Genomic DNA, 20,773 nt, shown 5'->3' on the forward strand with positions numbered 1-20,773 from the left:
GAGACAGGTGGCCCTTATTGCTCGACTGGCAGAACCCAACAGCTCGAGAGAGCAGAACAGGAAGGAGGTTGGTGAGGGTGGATGCCACAGCACAAGAAGGCTGGTGAGAAAGCAGGACGGGGCAATTGGTGTTGCTGCTTACAGTGGGACAGTCGCCTTGTTCAGGTGACCAGACAGTTCTGAGGAGAACAGGCGGTAGCTAATCAAAGGAGATTCATATCTGAGACAACAGCTCGAGACCTCTCAAGCCACGAGATATTTTATGGGCAGCCATGTCCTCGCTTTAGCACCTCATGTAAAAGGCAGCAGTGAGCTCCCTCAATACGACACATCAATTCCACCCTTTGATAATCAAATATGTGTGTTGTAAAAGCAGTTTGAAGTAGTCAGGACCATTGAAGATAACCACATGTGCCAGAAAGGCCCATGTTACCATTGCTTTTCACAACACCTGACACCTCTGTTATCTTTAGCCTTATGTCCCGCAATGCCAAACCAACCGCAAAATTAACAGTGAAAAAGTTTTTGCATTTTAGTTTCAGCCAGTTGGTGACAGGCAGTCATTCAAAATCTATGATTTAATCGCAACTCAGCAGATGCAGTATACAATGCCATCAGAGCTGTTGATTTACTAACTTGTAGTTTATTGGCAGACCTTTGATCAGGTCAGCTAATAAACTACAGTCAGTTTATAGGGTTCAGAGAGTTATACGGCATGGAAATGGGCCCTTTGGCCCAACTCGTCCATGCTGACCAGGATGCCTTTCTACGCTAATCCCTTTTGCCTGCATTTGTGCCATTTAACTTGAATAAAGAAGAGAAATCATCCTCATTTGCTAGCTTGCTTTCTGCCTCAACAGCGAAGATGACACCAGTGCAAATAATTGTAAATTGAAAATTCTGTTGCAGTGAAATACACCTTTAAGAGCTATTGTTTGTTTCATGTAGTTAGGTCATCAGAAGATTATGTAGTGTCTCATTCCTTCGGCATGGCCTCCGCAATATGCGTTTGACCTTCAAAATGACCCCTGTCACTCGATCTAGCCATAAAGAATGCTCTGTTTGGTTGGTGGAAACCTGTATGTTTGGAACAACAGAATTCAAATCAACTTTTTCCAGGTGCTGAATTGTGGCCCAAACTTGCTGCACACAAAGATGGAACAGCATTTACTTGTAAAGGGTGTTTGAACTTTCATTCTGGCTCTATAACACCAGACGTCTTTGTTATCTTGAACCTTATTCTGGCTTTTCGAGCAACAAAGGTGTCTGGTATTATTATATGCAATGCTAACATGGGCTTTTCTGGCAAACATAATTGTCTTCATGGGTCCTGGCTATTCCAGGCAGTAAGTACTTTTACATTATGTAAATTTGATCTTCAAAGACTGGAACGGATGTGTAGTACTGAGGGAGCACTCTGCTGAATTGTTGCATTGGATGTGAAAAAAAACCAAAATGAGGCCCAGGAACAGCTACATTTTTACAAAGGAGAATGAGCAAAGGTGCATTTTACATCTATCACCTAATGTGCAACCATCCCAGTTTCATGAAAGTCACTGTAGCAACATACAGAACATTTCAGATGTAAAACAAAAATTCCATGTATACTTATTCATCATTACGCTTTTAAGCATTGAATTATTCCTGTTCCAAAAGGCAGTGTGTTTATTTCAAGTGAGCAGCTTCACAATCAAGATTAGGGTCAATGGAAAGGAAAGCTGTGTGAGATACGAAACAGGCAGCTCATCCAATCATGTCTCTGCATCACTGCCCAAGGTGAACCTTCTGTGACAAAGGAAACCTTTCCTCATGTTTGCTGGCTTGTGAAAGTAGAGGTGGTTCTTACAACAAGGCAGGAAGCCATTTGGTCTATTTAGTCAATGCTAGCTCCCAACAGAGTAATCCCATCAGTCCCATACTGTCTCTTTCTTTCTCTCTCTCTCTCTCTCTCTCCGTATTTCCTGCTACTCTGTAACATTCTCTCTCTCTCTCTGAGGAGACGAGCTCTGCTGAACACATCACCAGACTGGCACTGTCTGGAGAACCAGAACCACAAATGTACATTTTAGCCATTCCAAGGCCAGGAACATTAAACTTGCACATCTCACCTGACCAGCTCACTGTCCCCAGGGCTTCACTCAAATTCCCACCATGAAGTAAATACATTGAAATAGCGTGGTCTTTTCCAATGCACTGATTTATTAAGTGTAGATCTTCCCCTTGGAGCTGTGGATTTGGGGACAGGAAGTTGCATGCACTGAGATTTTGTTTCTGGTTTATCCTGCAGAAATGAAAGCAGCTTTGTGGAGTCCACCTTTTCAGGAGCAGACTGCTGAGCTGCGGGGAGAAGAGTCTCAAGCTTTTTCTGCGGTCACTTATCGCCACCTCGTGGAATTTAGCTGCAATTAAAAGTTGCTGGTTACTTAGGCACGAAGTTTGGCCAAAATAAAGTTGCATTACATGTAATCCACTGTTCAGCGGCTGCCACCGATAATAAGGTGCAACAGGTCACTGTGGCATTCAACTCTGAGTTAGAAAGAGATTCAAGCCTCATTCTGAAGATTTGACACTTGGGCAAATAATCTCAGATGCAACCTGGGTATGGAAGGATCATCACAAAAAGACAGGAAATCTTCTTTAGTTTCTTTTGCCATCTGAGTGACCTAAAAGCAGTGCTGTGGTTCAGCAGGCAGCACTTTAGACAAATACTTAAATAATTGTGGCTTTAATTCCTGAGCACACAATACATGCTGACACACCAGACTGAGGGATGCTGCTGAAAGTGAACTCTTCGAGATAAAATGCTAAATCAAGGACTTTTCTGACTTTTCAGGTGGGCACAGAGTTCATCATGGTGCTGTAGCGACTCACCGTCCAAGCAAGCGAACTGGCTCGGCGGTCGGGGCACGCGTTGTCGCAACGGCGAGGCCCAAGATGGCGCTGGGCCTTAGTCTTCCCCGAGCAACAGGGGAGAACCCGCACACGCGAAAAGTTGATGACGTAGCGCGTACGTCATTTCCAAGTTTGGAGGGCAGGAACCATGCTCCTTAAAAGGCCCGCGGAAAGCGCGAAAATAAATCAGTCTTGTTCAACAGTTCACAGGCTCACATCTTTATTTTTGCATCGTGGTAGCAACCGCTACATTGGTGACCCCAACAATCCAAACGGATTTTGGACCCACACAATGGCCGACAACGCAGCAGCCAACGCAGTGGCACTCAAGCTGCCCACCTTGTGGATGCTTCGGCCCTGCGTGTGGTTCGACCAGGCCGAAGCCCAGTTTCAGCTGCGGCAGATCACCTCCGACTCCACATGGTACTACCACATGGTCAGCTCTCTGGACCAGGAAACAGCCGCCCAGGTCGGAGACTTCATCCAATCTCCTCTGGAGGAAGATAAGTACCCAGCTTTCAAGGCCCTTCTCCTTCGTACCTTCGGCCTCTCCCGTCGCGAGCGCGCCACCCGCCTGCTTCACCTCGACGGCCTGGGGGACAGATCTCCATCGACCCTGATGAACGAGATGCTGGCTTTGGCTGAGGGACAGAAGCCCTGCCTGATGTTCGAGCAGGCCTTCCTCGAGCAGCTGCCCGACGACATTCACCTGTTGCTGGCCGACGCCAACTTCAGCAACCCACGTGAGGTAGCTGCCCAGGCAGATATCCTGTGGAAGGCCAAACGCGAGAGCGGTTCGTTCGTCGGCGAAATCGCCAGACCGCGTGCCCAACGCCTACCTAAACCAGTCCCAGCAGCCGAGCGACCACATCCCAGAAACACATACAATGACACTGATGACCAGCTGTGTTTCTACCATCAGAGGTGGGGCGTGGAGGCCCGTCGATGCCGCCCACCCTGCAAGTTTCAGGGAATCGCCAGGGCTAGCCGCCGCTGATGGCTACAGCGGCTGGCCACCAACACAGCCTCCTATTCGTTTGGGACAAGCAGTTCGGCCGTCATTTCCTCATCGATACGGGAGCAGAGGTCAGTGTTTTGCCCCCAACCGGCCGCGACACTCGCAACAGGCAACAGGGACCCGCCCTCAAAGCCGCAAACGGCACGACGATATGAACCTTCGGTACCCGTACAATCCAATTACAATTCGACGACAGCCGTCTTAACTGGAACTTTACCCTTGCCGCCGTCACCCGGCCACTCTTGGGAGCCGACTTCCTCCAGGCCCACAACCTGTTAGTTGACCTACGAGGGAAACGGCTAGTGCACTCCAGAACTTTCCAGACTTACTCTCTGGGAGAAGCCAGCCTACCAGCCCCACGCCTGGACTCCGTTTCCCTGTCTGGCAACGAGTTCACCAAGCTCCTAGCCGAGTTCCCAGCGGTCCTGGCACCTCAGTTCACGAATTCGATGCCCAAACACGGGGTGCAGCACCACATCACCACAACAGGGCCACCCCCTCATGCTCGAGCACAATGACTCCCTCCTGACAAGCTCCGCCTGGCAAAGGAGGACTTCCGCCGCATGGAGGAGCTGGGGATCGTTCGCAGGTCAGACAGCCCCTGGGCCTCCCCCCTGCACATGGTCCCCAAAGCCACTGGCGGGTGAAAGCCCCGTGGCGACTACTGCAGGCTAAACGACGCCACCACCCCAGACCGCTACCCCATCCCTCATATCCAGGACCTCGCGGCAAATCTACATGGGGGCCTCATCTTCTCCAAGGTGGACTTCGTCCGGGGATACCACCAAATCCCAGTCCGCCCTGATGCCGTCCCCAAAACTGTGATCATCACTCTGTTCGGCCTCTTCGAATTCCTTCGGATGCCGTTTGGCCTTAAGAACGCTGCGCAGACCTTCCAGCGGCTGATGGACACAGTAGGCTGCGACCTGGACTTGGTGTTCATTTACTTAGATGACATTCTGATCGCCAGCCGTAATGGCCAAGAACACCTTTCCCACCTCCACCAACTGTACTCCTGCCTCAGTGATTTCAGCCTCACTATCAACCCAGCCAAGTGCCAATTTGGCCTCGACTCTATCGACTTTCTCGGCCACAGAATCACCAGCGAGGGAGCAGCACCTCTACCCGCCAAGGTAGACGCTATCTGCCATTTTGCCCGTCCCAACACAGTCAAAGGCCTGCAGGAGTTCATTGGCATGGTCAACTTTTACCATCGTTTCATCCCTGCAGCAGCCCATATCATGCGCCCTTTGTTCTCGCTGATGGCTGGCAAGGGCAAAGACATCGCCTGGACCGACGAGGCCGCGGCTGCCTTCGTTAAGGCCAAACAAGCCCTAGCAGACACTACGATGCTGGTATACCCCAGGACAGACGTGCCAACTGCCCTCACGGTGGACGCATCCAGCACTGCGGTCGGCGGGGTACTAGAACAACTAATCGAAGGCCGTTGGCAACCCTTGGTGTTTTTCAGCAGGCACCTTAGACCACCCGAACTGAAATACAGCGCCTTTGATCGAGAACTACTAGCACTGTACCTGGAGATCAGACATTTTCGGTACTTTTTAGAAGGCAGACCTTTCACCGCTTTCACTGATCACAAGCCATTGTCTTTTGCCTTCTCTAAGGTCTCCGATCCCTGGTCAGCCTGCCAGCAGCGACATTTGTCCTACATTTCCGAGTTCACAACAGATATCCAACATGTCTCTGGAAAGGACAATGTCATTGCTGACGCGCTCTCCAGACCGACCATCCACAGCCTGTCCCTGGGTGTAGACTACGCGGCCCTGGCTGACGCACAGCAAGCCAACGACAAGCTGCCCAGCTACAGAACCACAGTTTCAGGCCTGCAGCTCCAAGATTTCGTAGTTAGCCCAGATCAATGGACCCTCCTGTGCGACATAGCAACAGGTCAGCCCCACCCGATAGTCCCTGCAGCCTGGCGGAAACGTGTTTTCGACTCGGTACACAGGTTGGCGCACCCGTCCATCAGATCGACTGTCTGACTAGTCGCCAGCGGGTTCGTTTGGCACGGCCTGCGCAAGCAGGTCAGTGAGTGGGCCAAGATTTGTCCGCACTGCCAGACATCAAAAATCCAACGGCACACCAAGGTCCCACCACAGCATTTCAAGCCTACCCGTAGAAGGTTCAACCACATTCACATTGACCTTGTCGGTCCCCTGCCTGTTTCAAGAGGGGCGTGGTACCTCCTTACCATCGTGGACCGCTTCATGAGGTGGCCAGAGGCAACCCCCCCCCTCATCACAACCAATTCCTGCGCCTAGGTGCTGCTCACAACTTGGGTCTCGCGTTTTGGTGTTTCGGCCCACATCACTTCGGACAGAGGCACTCAATTTACCTCCAGCCTATGGTCTGCATTAGCGAACATGCTAGGAACGCAGCTGCACACCACCACAGCCTACCACCCTCAGTCAAACGGGTTGGTAGAGCGTTTCCACCGCCAGCTGAAATCAGCCCTGATGGCCCGCCTCACAGGTCCTAACTGGGTCGACGAACTGCCTTGGGTCCTGCTCGGCATACGCACTGCCCCCAAGGAGGATCTCCATGCTTCGTCAGCTGAACTTGTGTACGGTGCGCCCCTGGTCATCCCAGGGGAGTTCATACCCGCCCTTAGGGGGCCAGAGGAACAACCTGCGGCGGTCCTGGGAAGACTGAGCGAGAGGCTCGGCAGCCTGGTACCGATTCCCACTTCGCGACATGGTCAGTCCCCATCATGTGTGCCCAAGGAACTCCAAGACTGTAAGTTCGTTTTCGTTCACAGGGGCACACCACGGGCACCGTTGCAACGACCATACGATGGGCCATTCCGGGTCGTCAGAGATAATGGGTCCACCTTTATTTTGGACATTGGGGGCATGGAAGAAGTCTTCACGACGGACCGCCTCAAACCGGCCCATTTGGACCTACAACAACCGGTCGAGGTCCTGACACCGCGACACAGAGGCCGACCACCCAAGCAACGGCTAGCGCAACCCGTGAACTTTGGAGACTGTATCGCCGGTTCTGGGGGGGGGGGTTGTGTAGCGACTCACCATCCGAGCAAGCGAACCGGCTCAGCGGTCGGGGCGCACATCGTCAGAGCAGCGAGGCCCAAGATTGTGCTGGGCCTTCGTCTTCCCCGAGCGACGGGGGAGAACCCGCGCGTGTGAAAAGTTGATGACGTAGCGCGTACGTCATTTCCAAGTTTGGAGGGCGGGAAGCACACTCCTTAAAAGGCCTGCGGAAGGTGCGAAAATAAATCAGTCTTGTTCAACAGTTCACAGGCTCACATCTTTACTTTCGCATCACGGTAGCAGCTGCTACAGTGCTATTATAAAGGAGATCAGGTGAGTTCTCTGTGTTCTGGTCATTCTTTATCCTTCGTTCAACAATTAATATAGAATATCTCATCACTTTGTTTCATTGCTGAAGTGTGTAAATTAGCTGCTGTTTTCCACACCTCAGTAATTCGAAAGTATTTCATTGACTGAACTGTGCTTAGAGGCATCCTGAATGTAGGAAAGTTGCCATATAAATAAAATCTGGTTGAGGTCAGGACCTGTCAAAAATATCCAAATGACCCTCGGCTTCAAAATCTGCCTGCACTGGGGTTTATCTTTGTATCCGGTGAAACCTATTTGCAAAGATGCATCTCAATTCTGCCTATCTATTGATAATATGAGCACCACTGATTCCAGGGCAGGCTTCAATAAAAGCAGACATTTGTGGTTTTCAAGAAAACTGGATGTGTTTTAAAATAAAACAAGGATGCCAAATCTGAGGGCAGTGCAACCTTGTCCCACTTTGAGTAGTATTTTATTCTCAAATTGGTTTTACTTGAGAGGTCATCTCCCATGAGGGCTGAAGTTCCACGGTTGCATGGGAGGGTTGGTCGCTAGTCAGATAACCTGCGTTAGAAAAGCAGAGGCAATGGCAGAAATTGAGGCCTCCAATGATGTGACTTTGATGCTGATGATGATTACAATAATGTGACAGTGAGGCGGTGGGAGGATCAAATGGTGAGTTACTTTATTTGCCAAAGCTGATCGTACATCTATGGACAATGTCATGTAGATGGGGATGGTGAACCTCAGATATCCCTGAGGGTCCTTAAAGGAAACAGTGCTGGCAGGGTAGAGAAATCGTTGCTGGAAATGCTCTGGATGCAATCTGGAGGGTAAAACTAGAAGCCATGAAGGTTGTCCGATCATCATGTTCTGCTGTGTTCTCCCAATAACGTGGCAACTCAAAATGACATCCATGTTCACTAGGAACATTAACAGAGCAGCCAAAGTATGAGGCCGAATCGAAGGCACCTACAGCTCCTGCAATATTAATTCCCAGAAATTGTTAGTCTGTCCTGCCCATCCTTTCGCAGTGTCGCAGTCCTTCACATTTTCTTACCACCAAACCATCAGGAATCATTCTGTAATCTACAGAAATTTCGGGGATGATAACCAATGCAACCATTAATCCTATAGCCACCACTTTCAAAACTCTGGGATGTGGTTTATCAGGGCCTTAGGGTCTATCATCTCTGGTACTATTTTTGTGCTAACAGTAATTTCCTTCAGTTCCTCATTGTTCTGAGACCTTTGATTCTCCAGTTTTCCAGCAGTTTTTTTTTAGTACTTCTTCAGCGAAGACAAGCATAAAATAATAGTTTAATTCCTCTGCCATTTCCTTATTTGCCATTATAAATTATCCATCTAAAGGTAAGTTAGGAATGTAATGAATTTTATTTTATTTGCCTTGGTTAGTGAAGCCTCAACAATATTCGAGATGCTCAGCACAGTTCAAAATAAACATTGCCTGTTTTATGGGCACGCTGCCCATCACTGTAAACATTCACTTCCATTGGCGCCCTATGGTGGTTGTCTGTCTTATCTCAGGGTGCCATGTAGCATCATGCAGATGCTTCTTCTACACTACCTGTGACATCTACCACCAAAAAATGTGCATGGCAAAAGCACCATCTAATAGTCATAGAAGGCTACAGCATGGAAACTGGCCCTACTGAACATTGAGTCTGCAGTGACCATCAAGCACCCATTTTTACTCTGATCCTATCCTAACCCATTTTATCCTCCCAACATTTCCATCAACTCCCCACCCCCACAAGATTCTCCCGCTCATCTGCACACCAAGGGCAATTTACAGCAGCCAATTAATCTACCAACCTGCACACCTTTGGGATTGTGGGAGGAAACTCTTGCATCCAGAGGAAAGCCAATATGGTTGCAGGGGGAACTTGCAAACTCCACACAGACAGCACCAGAAGCTAGGGTTGAACCTGGATTGCTGGAGCTGGGAGGTAGCAGCTCAGTAGTTGCTGTCCCTCTATTCCACTGCATGTACCTGTATCTCTCGTATCACATACCATCAAAAAGCACTTTCGTCATCACTGAACCAACATTCTGGAACTTTCTAACTGCCCCATGGAGTACTTTCACCAGTGGAGTGGTTCAAGCAGTTGACTCACAAAGCATATTCTGAAAGGCTGTTAGGAAAAGGCTGTAATGCTGCACTTGCCAGTGTCTCCTGCATCCCTTGAAAGATTAAATTATATTCGATGAGATTAGTTTATTGTCATCTACACCAGGGTGCAATGAAATTCCTTGTTCACATTAAGCTCACCATATACATGGTAATAATAAATACGACGATAAATACAACGCACGGAAAACAGCAGAATGGTGCAAGGTTTGTCATGCAATCTGAAGTGGTGCAAACAAAATACTAAAGTGGAATAAGCGAGAGAAGTAGAGTTAAGAGTATGATAATGTGGCAGCACCACTGGGAAATGAGTGATTGGTTCAGAAGTCTGATAGCGGTGGGGAAGAAGCTGTTCTTAAGTCTGGATGTCTGGGCTTTTAAGCTCCTGTATCTTCTCCCAGAAGGTAGAAGAGAGAAAAGGCAACGGCCTGGGTGTCAGGCACCCTTGACGACACTACCAGCCTTCCTGAAGCAACGCACCGTGAAGATGGACTGGATGGAAGGAAGCGACAAGCCTATGATGGACTGGGCAGTGTTTACCACTCTCTGCCGGTTCTATCAGACCAGAGCCGAGCAGTTACCGTGACCAGTCTGAGATGCACCCATCAGGACACTTCCTACAGCGCATCTGGAGAGAATCCTCGCAGACATGCTGAATCTGTCTAAGAAGGTGAATATGCTCATGCACTCACTTGATCACCACATCATTATGGAGGGATCAGGTGAGGTTGCTGGTGATATGGATGCCAAAGAGCTTGAAGTTGCCGACCATCTCCACAGCAGCTCTGTTGACGAGGACAGGGTTGGGTAGACTCCCCCCCCCCCCCCTTCCCTTACCATAGGTCAACAACCAACTCTCTCAACAAAATGAACCCTTCCATTTTTAATATCCAAGGGAATCTTTTGTAGGCAATCTGTCCTCACAATTTCAGTTATAGGATATCTCAGAATTTCAAAACTCCGACAGTAGAAAATTCAGACCTACAGCTATGACTGCAGGTTTTACAGAGACGCCCCTGACCAACGTGGAGTTGATTTGTTTCTGCAAATAGGGGCCTAAAAAGGCGATGCATAATGTGCGCGGTTCGACAATTCTCTGAACAGACGGGTTGCTGACAGTGCTGTGGTTTGACGGACAGGCTGTACCTCTGGGCATGCGCGCTGCCGGCTGTCAGCCGGTCGCGCCGGGGGCCTTGGTCCTCCCGGCTGGAGGAGCACGGCGATCCCGTGATGCTCCGGGTTCTTTTCAATGGCGCAGCGACAGGCCGGCGGTGACTGACGCCCATCGGCGAGGGTCGGATCAGCGGCGAGCGGGGGGTGTCTGGAGGACGTCTGGCACGGTTTCTGGCCACTGGCAGACCCCGGTGAAATGCTGTAAAATGTTAGGGTGAGTGGCCGTGTTCCCGGTGGCGGGCCCGACCGGACACCTTGGGCTGTGGCGGTGAGACGGTTAATCTCCATCGGAGTTTATGTGGCGACCTTTATAAACCCTTTGTACCTGCATAAATCCTCAGTAGCCACATAAAACGGTTGTCAGCCACAACTGGCGAGCGTCAGCTGCTTAAAATACCCTGAAAAGTTGTTAATTTTTATTTGAAAGTTGGTGATGAATCTCAATGATTCCGAAGGACCCGCCTCATCAACGGCAAATCTGCATTCGTTTGGATCCATTTTGTTTGCCTGGGAGTGGCCGTGAGGGAACTTGTGGGAAGGATGAAGTTGTCACAGCGATTTTGTGCGTTATCGGGCAGCTGTCCTGTTATTTGACAGCCATTGATTTGTTTGGAACTGCTGAGATATAAAACGCATTGTTTGCAAAGCTAAACAGTCACGGTATGTAAACTGTTCACAAAACCAAACTGAATATTTGAAAGTGGCTTCGTATTTGTGAATTAATTTATAGCGAATTCATTTCATAAGGACTGGGAAATAGGAATGGGCCATGAGTGTCATGGAGCCTTCTCCACTATCGGTATTATGGCAGTACTGTGTCTTTTTCATTTTTCTACATCCTCGGCCTTCTGAGGAAGAAATTTCCAAAGGTTTATAACCCTTTGTACAAAGAAAGTTTGCATTTCTCATTGAAATAGCTGATCCCTTACCCTGAAACTGCTGCCTCAGTACCAGACTCACTAGCTGATATCTTGTCCACCTCTCTCAGAACCTTGTCATAATGGCATACCACCGTTTTTCACTCTCAGTGCAATTGACCTACACTCACCACTTTTCATGTGACAAACACCTAATCCGGAAATCCATTTAGTGAACCATTGCACTAATCCTGTGAATCTAAACTGCACTGATTCCAATACTTGTGCTTCCATTCGTACAAGGGGAGACCATTAATGCACACCATGCTACAATACGTCCCCCCGCTAACGGGTATACCCCCTTTGGATACTGTTGGGGGGTGGGGGGATGACCTTTCGGAGGCCAGTAGTAGTAGCAGCGGGTCAATAGCACCATGCCTGGCTCAGTAAGGGGTGCTGATGGGCATTTCTGTGGCAGCAATCAAGACTCCAGGATGGTGTGTTGCCTCCCTGGTACCGGGGTCAAGGATGTCTCACAGCGGGTACAGGACGTTCTGAGAGGGGAGTGTGAGTAGCTGGGGGTCGTGGTCCATATAGGTACCAGTGATGTAGGCAGGAGCAGGGTTGAGGTCCTGCAAAATGATTTTAGGGAGCTAGATAGAAAGTTGAAAAGCAGGACTTCCAGGGTTGTAATCTCAGGATTACTACCTGTGCTACTGAGGTGAGAAATAGACACATAATGCAGTTCAATATGTGGTTAAGGAGCTTGTGCAGGAAGGAGGGCTTCAGATCTGTGGATCATTGGGCTCCCTTCCAGGGTAGGTGGGACCTATACAGATAAGATAGCTTGCATCTGAACTGGAGGGAAGCCAATATTCTCACAGGGAGATATGCTAGTGCTACTCAGTGTTTAAACTAGAGTGGCAGGGGGATGGAAACAAACAGCAGCAGAGCAACAGGTGGTAGGGTTGAGTGCAAGAAAGATGGTATGAAAGTAAGACTGAAAGGAAGGACAGCAAAGGACAGGCTAACAAGCATGATTGGACTGATGGGCTAAAATAAACACATTTCAGCCCTAGGAGTGTTATGGGTAAGGAGAATGAACTTAGAGCCTGGATCAGTATCTAGAATTGTGATGATGTTGCCATTACAGAGATCTGGTTGTATGAGAGACAGGACTGGTAGCTCAATGTTCCTGGGTTTTATTGTTTTAGATGTGATAGGGAGGTAAAAGAGGTGGAGGGGTTGCACTGCAGATAAGGGAAAACGTCACAGCAGTACTCCAAGAGGACATACTGGAGGGCTCATTCACAGAGGCAATTTGGGTGGCGTTCAGAAATAGGATAGGTGCAATTATGCTGATGGCATTATACTATACCCCCCCCCCCCCCCCCCCAATAGCCACCGAGAGGTGGAGGAGCAGGTATGTTGACAGATTTTTTCAGTCCATCCAAGAGGGGTTCTTGAAACACTATGTGGAGAGTTAGAGGAGAGAACATATTAGACCTAGTTTTGTAAAGTGAGCCAGGCCAGGTGACAGATCTGATAGTGGGTGAACATTTTGGGAATAGTGACCACAATTCATAATGTTTTAAGATAGTTATGAGTAAGGATAAAATTAGATATTGTGGGAAAGTACTAAATTGGGGGAGGGCATATTATGACAGAATAAGATGGGCTAAGGGGTATTGATCGGGAGCAGCTGCTGTCAGATAAGTCCACGTCTGCCCTGTGGGAGTTGTTTAAAGACCAGTGAGCAGAGCTCAGAATTGGCATGTTCCAGTAAGGATGAGGATGGTAAAGTAAGGGAACCTTGGATGACCTGAGAGGTCTTAAGTTTAGTCAGGAAGGAAAAGGAAGCATACACAAGGTTTAGGAAGCTCAAATCAGACTGGGCCCTTGTGGAATATACAGATAGCAGGAAAGTGCTCAAGCAGGCGATTAGGGAGGCCAGAAAGCAAGGTCAAGGACAACCCAAGGCATTTTATACTTAAGAAAAAGAGGATAATCAAGAGGGTAGGTCCACTGAAGGATACGAGAGACTTTGTGCTTGGAGTCGGAGCAAGTGGCTGAGGTACTAAATGAGTACTTTGTGTCGGTACTCACCGAGGAGAAGGAATTGGAGGATAGTGAAAACAGAGTGGGACATGCTAATATGCTGGGACATGTTGAGATTAAGGAGGTAGTGTTGGGTCTTCTGAAAAGCATTAAGGTGGATATGTTCCCAGGACTTGATGACATATATCCCAGAATACTGAAAGAGGCAAGTGATCTTTGTGTCTTCGTTAGCAACAGGCGAGGTCCTGGAGGACTGGAGAGTAGCAAATGTTGTACCTTTGTTCAAAAAGGGAAATAGGGATAATCCATGTAATTCTAGGCCAGTGAGCCTCACATCAGTGGTAGGGAAGCTATTGGTGAGGATACAGAGGGATAGGATTTATGCCCAGTTGGAAGGGCATGGCCTGCTTAGGGACAGTCAGCTGGGCTTTGTCCATGGCAGGTCATGTCTTACAAACTTGATTAAATTTTTTGAGGAGGTGACAAAGGTAAGTGATGAGGGTAAGGCAGTGGGCATTATCTACATGAACTTTAGTGAGGCATTTGATAGGGTCCCTTGTGGTAGGTTGATTCAGAAAATAAAGATGCATTGGATTCAGGATGAATTGCAAGTTTGGATTCGGAACTGGCTTGCCCATAGAAGATGGAGAATAGGGGTGGAAGGCTGTTTTTCTGACTGGAGGTCCGTGACCAGTGGTGTTCCACAAGGATTGGTGCTGGGATCTCTGTTGTTTGGATGAAAATCACGGGCATAACCCTCTCTGCCATTGAGGACAAATTCAAGAGGCAGTGCCTCAAAACGTCATCCATCACTAAGGACCGACACCAGCTGGGACATGCCCTTTTCTCATAACTACAGGAGGTACAGGAGCCTGAAGACCCACACTCAACGATTCAGGAACAGCTTCTTCCCCTCTGCCATCAGATTTCTGAATGGTCCATGAACACTATTTCATTTTTTTTTTGCACAAGTTATTTATTTTGTAATTTATAGTAATTTTGTCTTTGCACTATACTGCCACAAAACAACAAATTTCATGACATACAAGTCGGTGATAGTAAACCTGATTCTGAAAATGTAGATGGGTGGATTAGCAAGTTTGTGGATGACAAAGATTGCTGGAATTGTGGGCAGTGTAAAGGACTATCAAAGAATACAGCGGAATATAGATCAGTTACAAATATGGGCAGAGAAGTGGCAGATGGAGTTTAATCCAGGCAAGTATGAGGTGTTCCACTTTGGGAGGTCAAATGAAAGGAGAAACTATACAGTTAATGATAGGCCCTTTAACAGTATTGAGGTAGAGAGGGATCTTGGGATCCAGGTCTGCCGTTCACTGAAAGTGGATGAGGTGGCAAAGAAGGTGTATGGAATACTTGCCTTCATTGGTAGGGTCGTTGAGTATAAGAGTAAGGAAGTCACTCTGCAGCTATATAAAAATTTAGTAAGACCACACTTGGAGTATTGTGTGCAGTTCAGGTTGCCCCATTATAGGAAGGATGTGGAGAGAGTGCAGAAGAGGTTTACCAGGGTGCTGCCTGGATTAGAGGGTATGAGCTACGAGGAAAGATTGGACAAACTTGGGTTGTTCTCCTTAGAGCATTGGGGGCTGAAGGGGAGACATGATAGAGGTTTTTTAAATTGAGAGGCATAAATAGGGCAGAAATGTCAAACACCAGAGGACGTGCTTCTAAGGTTGGGGTGGGGGTGGAGTATAAAGGTGACGTGAGAGGCAAGTTCTTTATGCAGAGAGTGGTAGGTGCCTGGAATGGGTTACCAGGGGTAGTATTGGAAGCGTGGAGTTTGAGGGTTTTAGATGGCTACGTGAATATGAAAGGAATGGAGGGATATGGATGATACTCTACAGGAGGACATTTAGTATAAATTGACATTAAGATCGGCACAGCGTCGTGGGCTGAATGGCCTGTCCAGAACTGCACTATTTTATGTTCTATATCTATTTAGGATTTAATAATGTTATCTTACCACTGTTACAAAAGTCCCTGTGAAAGGAGAATATTTTTTAAAGATCACACATTCTATTTAAAACACCTTTAATAATAAAAGCAAAGTAAGTTCAGTTAGTATGCAATGTAATTCCAAAAACTCAAGTGAGATGAATGTTGATATTTTTCAGCATAGTGGGAGTTTTCTATTGTTGGTTCCAATGGTATCATTTGCTTGAAATGTGCAGTGCTCTGCCACCATCTGAATGCTCAACTATCTCCATTAAATAAATTCAGTTGAACATAATGTAAAAGTTAACTTCATCCTTGAGTTTTCTCCACAGGTAAACGGCTTTGTTTGGCGAGGGTAGGAGCAGGCTTCAAAGATCATTTCCTGTATATCAACACCACCTTGTTGTGGCACCTTTTTACTGTAAGATGACAACTAAAGGCACTTCACAGGAGAATTGCCAAAGTGGAGTATATGGCCATTCATTCACAGTATTTTGTTCAATAAGTGTGGCTGATCAGATCTTTGGGTTCAATCCCATTTTACTCCCTGGTCTCCTTGCACTTTGATTTCCCTTGAAGTCCAAACATGAAGAAAAAGAGTTTTGTAGATGGAGAGATTTTTAAAAAATAAAAATTTCTGAGAGGTCCTTGGTGGTGAAGGTGTAGGCACCAGTAGTGGAGGCCCTGAAACTAGATCAGAGTTGGAGGAGGCATGGATATCTTGGTGTTTAGGGCTGAAGGAGATTCCAGAGAAAGGCAAAGCAGTTGTGAGGTTTGAAAACGAGAATGAGAAGCTGAACATTGAGGCATTGCTGACCACCACCACTTCCCAGTTAAGCAATCATAGAGTAATACAGCATGGAAACAGGCCTTTCGGGGCAACTCATTCATGCTGACTATAGTTCCCACCAAGCTAGTCCCGTTTGGCCCAGATCCCTCTAAATCTCTCTTATCCATGTACTTATCCAAACGTCTTCTAAATGTTGTTATTGTACCCACCTCAACCACTTCCTCTGGCAGCTCATTCCACATATGCACCAACCTCTGCGTGAAGAAGTTGCCTTCTCACGTCCCTTTTAAATCTTGCTAGAGTGTTAGGTAAAAACATGATGGTAAAAGTTCTGTTACAGCGGCATTCTGTACTCCTCAAGTTTACAAAGGATAGCAAATGGAAGGTTGGCTAGTAGTGTATTGGAGTTGTTGATGAAAATCAAGAAACTGCAGATGCTGGAAATTAGAAATAGAAAATTCTGGAAACACTCGGCAAGATTGGCAGCATCTGTGGAAAGAGAAACTGTTCTGATGAAGGGTTCTGGACCTGAAATGTTAACTGTTTCTCTTTCCACTGATGTTTCCAGACATGCTGAGTGTTTACAGCAGTTTCTGTTTTTATTTGAAATAAAAGATTAGAAGCAACAGACATAAATGCTTGGTTAATAGAGAAATAAAATGGAAAACAATTATAATTTTAACTCCATCTTCAGTGGTATGTTGCTTGTAACATTTTTTCCCTCTTTAATCTCTGGTAATGTGCTTACAGTAGCTTTTAATTATTTTTCACATCTTATACTTCCTAATTTCTCTGTAAAATAAGGAATTGAAGGATGTTTGACATTTTTTTAAAAGAGAACCTCCTTCCAATAATGCTGCTGTTTTTACATTGCTAATAACAGCATTGTAACACTGGAGTGAAGTGCCAATCCTATGAAAGCTTGCAAATGTCAGCAGGATAAAAGAGTTCAGATTTCCTGCTACACATCTTATTGAAAAGGCACTGTGGAAATCTTATAACATGAAAAAGACTATCTCAATTTTATTTTAAAAAAATAGTCTGAGGGAGCAGAGCTTGTGACTGTGTGCATAGCTCCTGTAATTTTCAGAAAGTGCTGCCTGCAGCAGTATTTGGGTGTCCAGCTGCATTTTCAAATCAGCACCTTTTAATTTCACTAGTCTGATCCGCAGCGTGATGGGCAATCATTCTGTTGATTTGGAATCCTCTTTTTAAGTTCACATTGCCATGTATGTGTGGAATATTGATTTCAACTGGAGACAAATCAACTTGAACCTAATTTTGTGTTTGGGTTTTCTAAATATTTAACTAATTTTGTGTTTGATTCACTTGTTTACTGAAATGTTGCACTGAAATTTAAACTAGGTGAAAAAGGAAGTGTAACTGTATATTCTAAATTTGCATTACAGATTGTTCAATCTTCATAAACAAGTTCAATTGTCAGCTATTCAAAAGTCAATAAAAGTTTCAGAATTTTATGGGTTCAAGTCCCATTACAGAGTTCTGATTACATTTGATGCTTCATGTAGCAATGAGGGATTACTGTCTTATCAGCTTAAGTTTTAGAAGATCTGTCATTTCCCATGGCAATTAAAAGAGAAATAACTAGCATTTATTTGCACATTTTACATTTTGAAGATGTCCCAAAGAGCCCAACTGCAATTAAGTAGTTGCGGTTTTTGTAGGAAACAATTAGAACACAGCAAAGTTATAATGTCCAAATATCTTGGTTTGAAGGGTAAATACTGGTAAAATCTATGGGGGAATAACTTGTTTTCTTCAAAATAGTGGTCTAAGATCTTTTATATCGAACCAAGAGCATCTTGTCATACAGTACCACAGTGCCAGTGTAGGTGTGTAAAAGTTGAATAGGATTGGAATCTTCAGCTTGGGGACAAATATAGTATTAATTTAGCTGAGCTGACATTATTCAACACCGTTTATTCTGTCTCTTTCTCTCCCACTCTTAGTTGATCTCTCGTAAATATGTTAGTTATTTCACTGATTTTCTACAGTTGCCATTCCATCTTTATATGCAGTATTCCCATTAAGCAGGCAATTACAACAATGAATCGTAAGCCCCACCACCGTTGATAGGCATGTAAAAGAGAATGGGTTACTAGGTGATAAATTAGGTGATGAGGTCGTTCTGAGCAAAAACTCAGTGGGCTGAAAAATTTGCATCTGTGTTGTGAGAAAATACGTGATGAGATGCGCTATTTATGGTTTTAAACATTTATAACTGTAATATTTCTTGCCTCTTTAATGATTAGAATTGTTTGGAATATTTCTTTTAATTGAACTTGTCTTTAAAATTTATACAATTTTCAAGTATTCTTGTATGTAAAAAAGAAATTTAAGATTGGTTTAAGATGACTGAATATTTCGATTTTGTTTCAATATGGGATCTTCAAATTATTTCCATTCTTTTGTAAATTACTAGTATTTCCTTCACAATCATCCTTTACCATCTCCCACACTTCCTGGAAACAGTAATCGAAGGGAAGAGATGAATAGGTAGTGATCTCTGAAGTTCCACCAGTATTTTCCCAAGAATTAAATGAGGTTAATTAGTGAGAAACCCCCAGCTGATGTTTTTAATGTGTGATGTATCTGATGTTATTGAATTGAGGGACAGCACATTATTCATTAGAATCCGTGTTTATGGTGCATATTTTGGAACAATTTACAGGTTTGTTTATCATTTTAAAATATTTTAAATATTCATTCTGAAGTTAAGGGGTAGTTACAACTGAAGAGAGTGGGGCATATGAGCTTCATGTAAGAACGGACTGGAAGCTAGTTCGCATAACTGGTTTCCTGGTATTTGTGTTGCGAGATGTCTGGACTGGGACAAGCTTGTATGAATCTGGGAGCAGCAGAGTATGTCATCTGCAAGCTGTATGTACTGAGGAGAAATTTGAGATGCTGAGTCCGGCAGCATGGGTAATGAAAGAATTTTATTAAATATGTTTGGTTAGGTATCACCAGCATCCAATTTATCCCTGAATGTATAGCTATCCATTCCTTCAGAGTATTGTGCCTCAACTTCTCAAATCTCCTTGCTGCAAATCCTTGGTCCAATTTTTACAAACTGCATCTATTGACAGAAAATCTTATTCATGTTTATTACTCTGTGCTTGCTGATCTATCTTTGCTCACTGGCTGAAGCTAAAGCTGGCTTTTTTTTCTGTGACACTTAAAACACCTTAAGGCAAGGTTGAGTTTACAAGCAAGAGGCACTTCTGACGAGTCATAATATTAAGTCCAGCCACTAATCATATGATTTGGAGTCTGCTGGCCAAAATGGCCAATTCAGAGCAGTTTTATGCCATTTGAAAAAAGTTGAATACCTCAGAACCAAGAACCACGCAAGAAGCAAATTGAGGAGAGTTGATTTGTGCACAAGAAACAATTGTTCATTATGTTGACTTTTTCGAAGATTAGTTAAAAGGATGAGCAGAAATTAAATGTTCTCATCTGTTTCCAACCTAGGATTGCAAGTGATTATGGCATCTAGACCTCAAAATGTCAGACAAGGTGTGTTATTTGCTGTGGAGGATGAGCTTATTGAAGAGAAGCAACTTGGTAAAAGAATGCATTCTGATTGCAATGAGACTATGAAAAAGGTGAGCAAAAATATTTATAAGAATCTGCACAATATTACACATAGTGTATTGTGAAAAATCTCAATTGATTATTGGTTACCATTATCCTTTCTCCACTTTGTCCAGTACACCAAGCTCACCTTCTCACCAGTTTCTTCTGTAGCCAATGTTGTGATGTAACCTGCAGGTTCCTCATTCTACTTTCAGAGTTTTACCATTGTTTTTCTTTAGGCCTTGTCAAAGGTTCCAGGGCTACATAATGCCAAAGTCTTCCATTGCTTCAAATGTTGTATCAACCACTTTGCTGACAATAGTGGCCCATAATGAGCTCCTAGTCTGTAGAAATTGCAAGTGAGAACCACGTTTTGCTAGTCTAAAATATGTATGGACTAGTAGTATTTGGTGCCTTCAGTCATATTTGTCCTCATCTTTTATCACTTCTCCACTTTTGATTTAAGCCACAATCTTTTAACATTTCCCTTGTAACTGCTGCAAAATATCCATAACTGATGCATTTACATGATTTTGATATTCCTGGCAGTATGTTGCTCGAGGGAACTGATTTAGATGCCCTTGGTGGAAAAAAAACTTGATAAAATAGTACCGACTTCAAATGAGATATTGAATAAGTGAATTAGAAGTGAGATTAAGCAAATTACATATTTTATATGTAGAGCAGATAAAGGGAAAACAGTAAATGCTTTAGTTAATGATCTTGGAAAGACTCTTGGTCTTGGAATTTTCTTCATTTAGGATGAAAAGTTGTCAAGTACATGTACTTTTCAAAAGGATGGAAAAGAAAAAGCTAATAATTATAGACCTTTAAAACCAGTTACTGAAACCTGTAAAGTGATGAACCAAACAAATCAAAACTAAGCAGATTCAAATTTGATTTAAAGGATAAATCATATTTTGGTTCTCTCTA

General features: G+C 45.2%; 1 protein-coding gene across 3 annotated transcripts in view; it reads left to right on the forward strand.

The window, feature by feature from the left end:
• Positions 1 to 10,604: 10,604 nt before the first annotated feature.
• katnbl1 (katanin p80 subunit B-like 1) overlaps positions 10,605 to 20,773 on the forward strand; it is a 32,743-nt gene continuing 22,574 nt past the window's right edge. Inside the window, exons 1-2 of one of the 3 annotated variants that reach the window (XM_052019946.1) lie at positions 10,605 to 10,790; positions 19,736 to 19,869. The gene's annotated coding sequence lies outside the window, so the exon portion shown is untranslated. The remainder of the gene's footprint in view (positions 10,791 to 19,735; positions 19,870 to 20,773) is intronic. The other 2 variants (XM_052019917.1, XM_052019927.1) reach the window with 2 other exon arrangements.

This window comes from Pristis pectinata, chromosome 1 (assembly GCF_009764475.1).
Source record: "Pristis pectinata isolate sPriPec2 chromosome 1, sPriPec2.1.pri, whole genome shotgun sequence".
NCBI classification, from domain to species: domain Eukaryota; kingdom Metazoa; phylum Chordata; class Chondrichthyes; order Rhinopristiformes; family Pristidae; genus Pristis; species Pristis pectinata.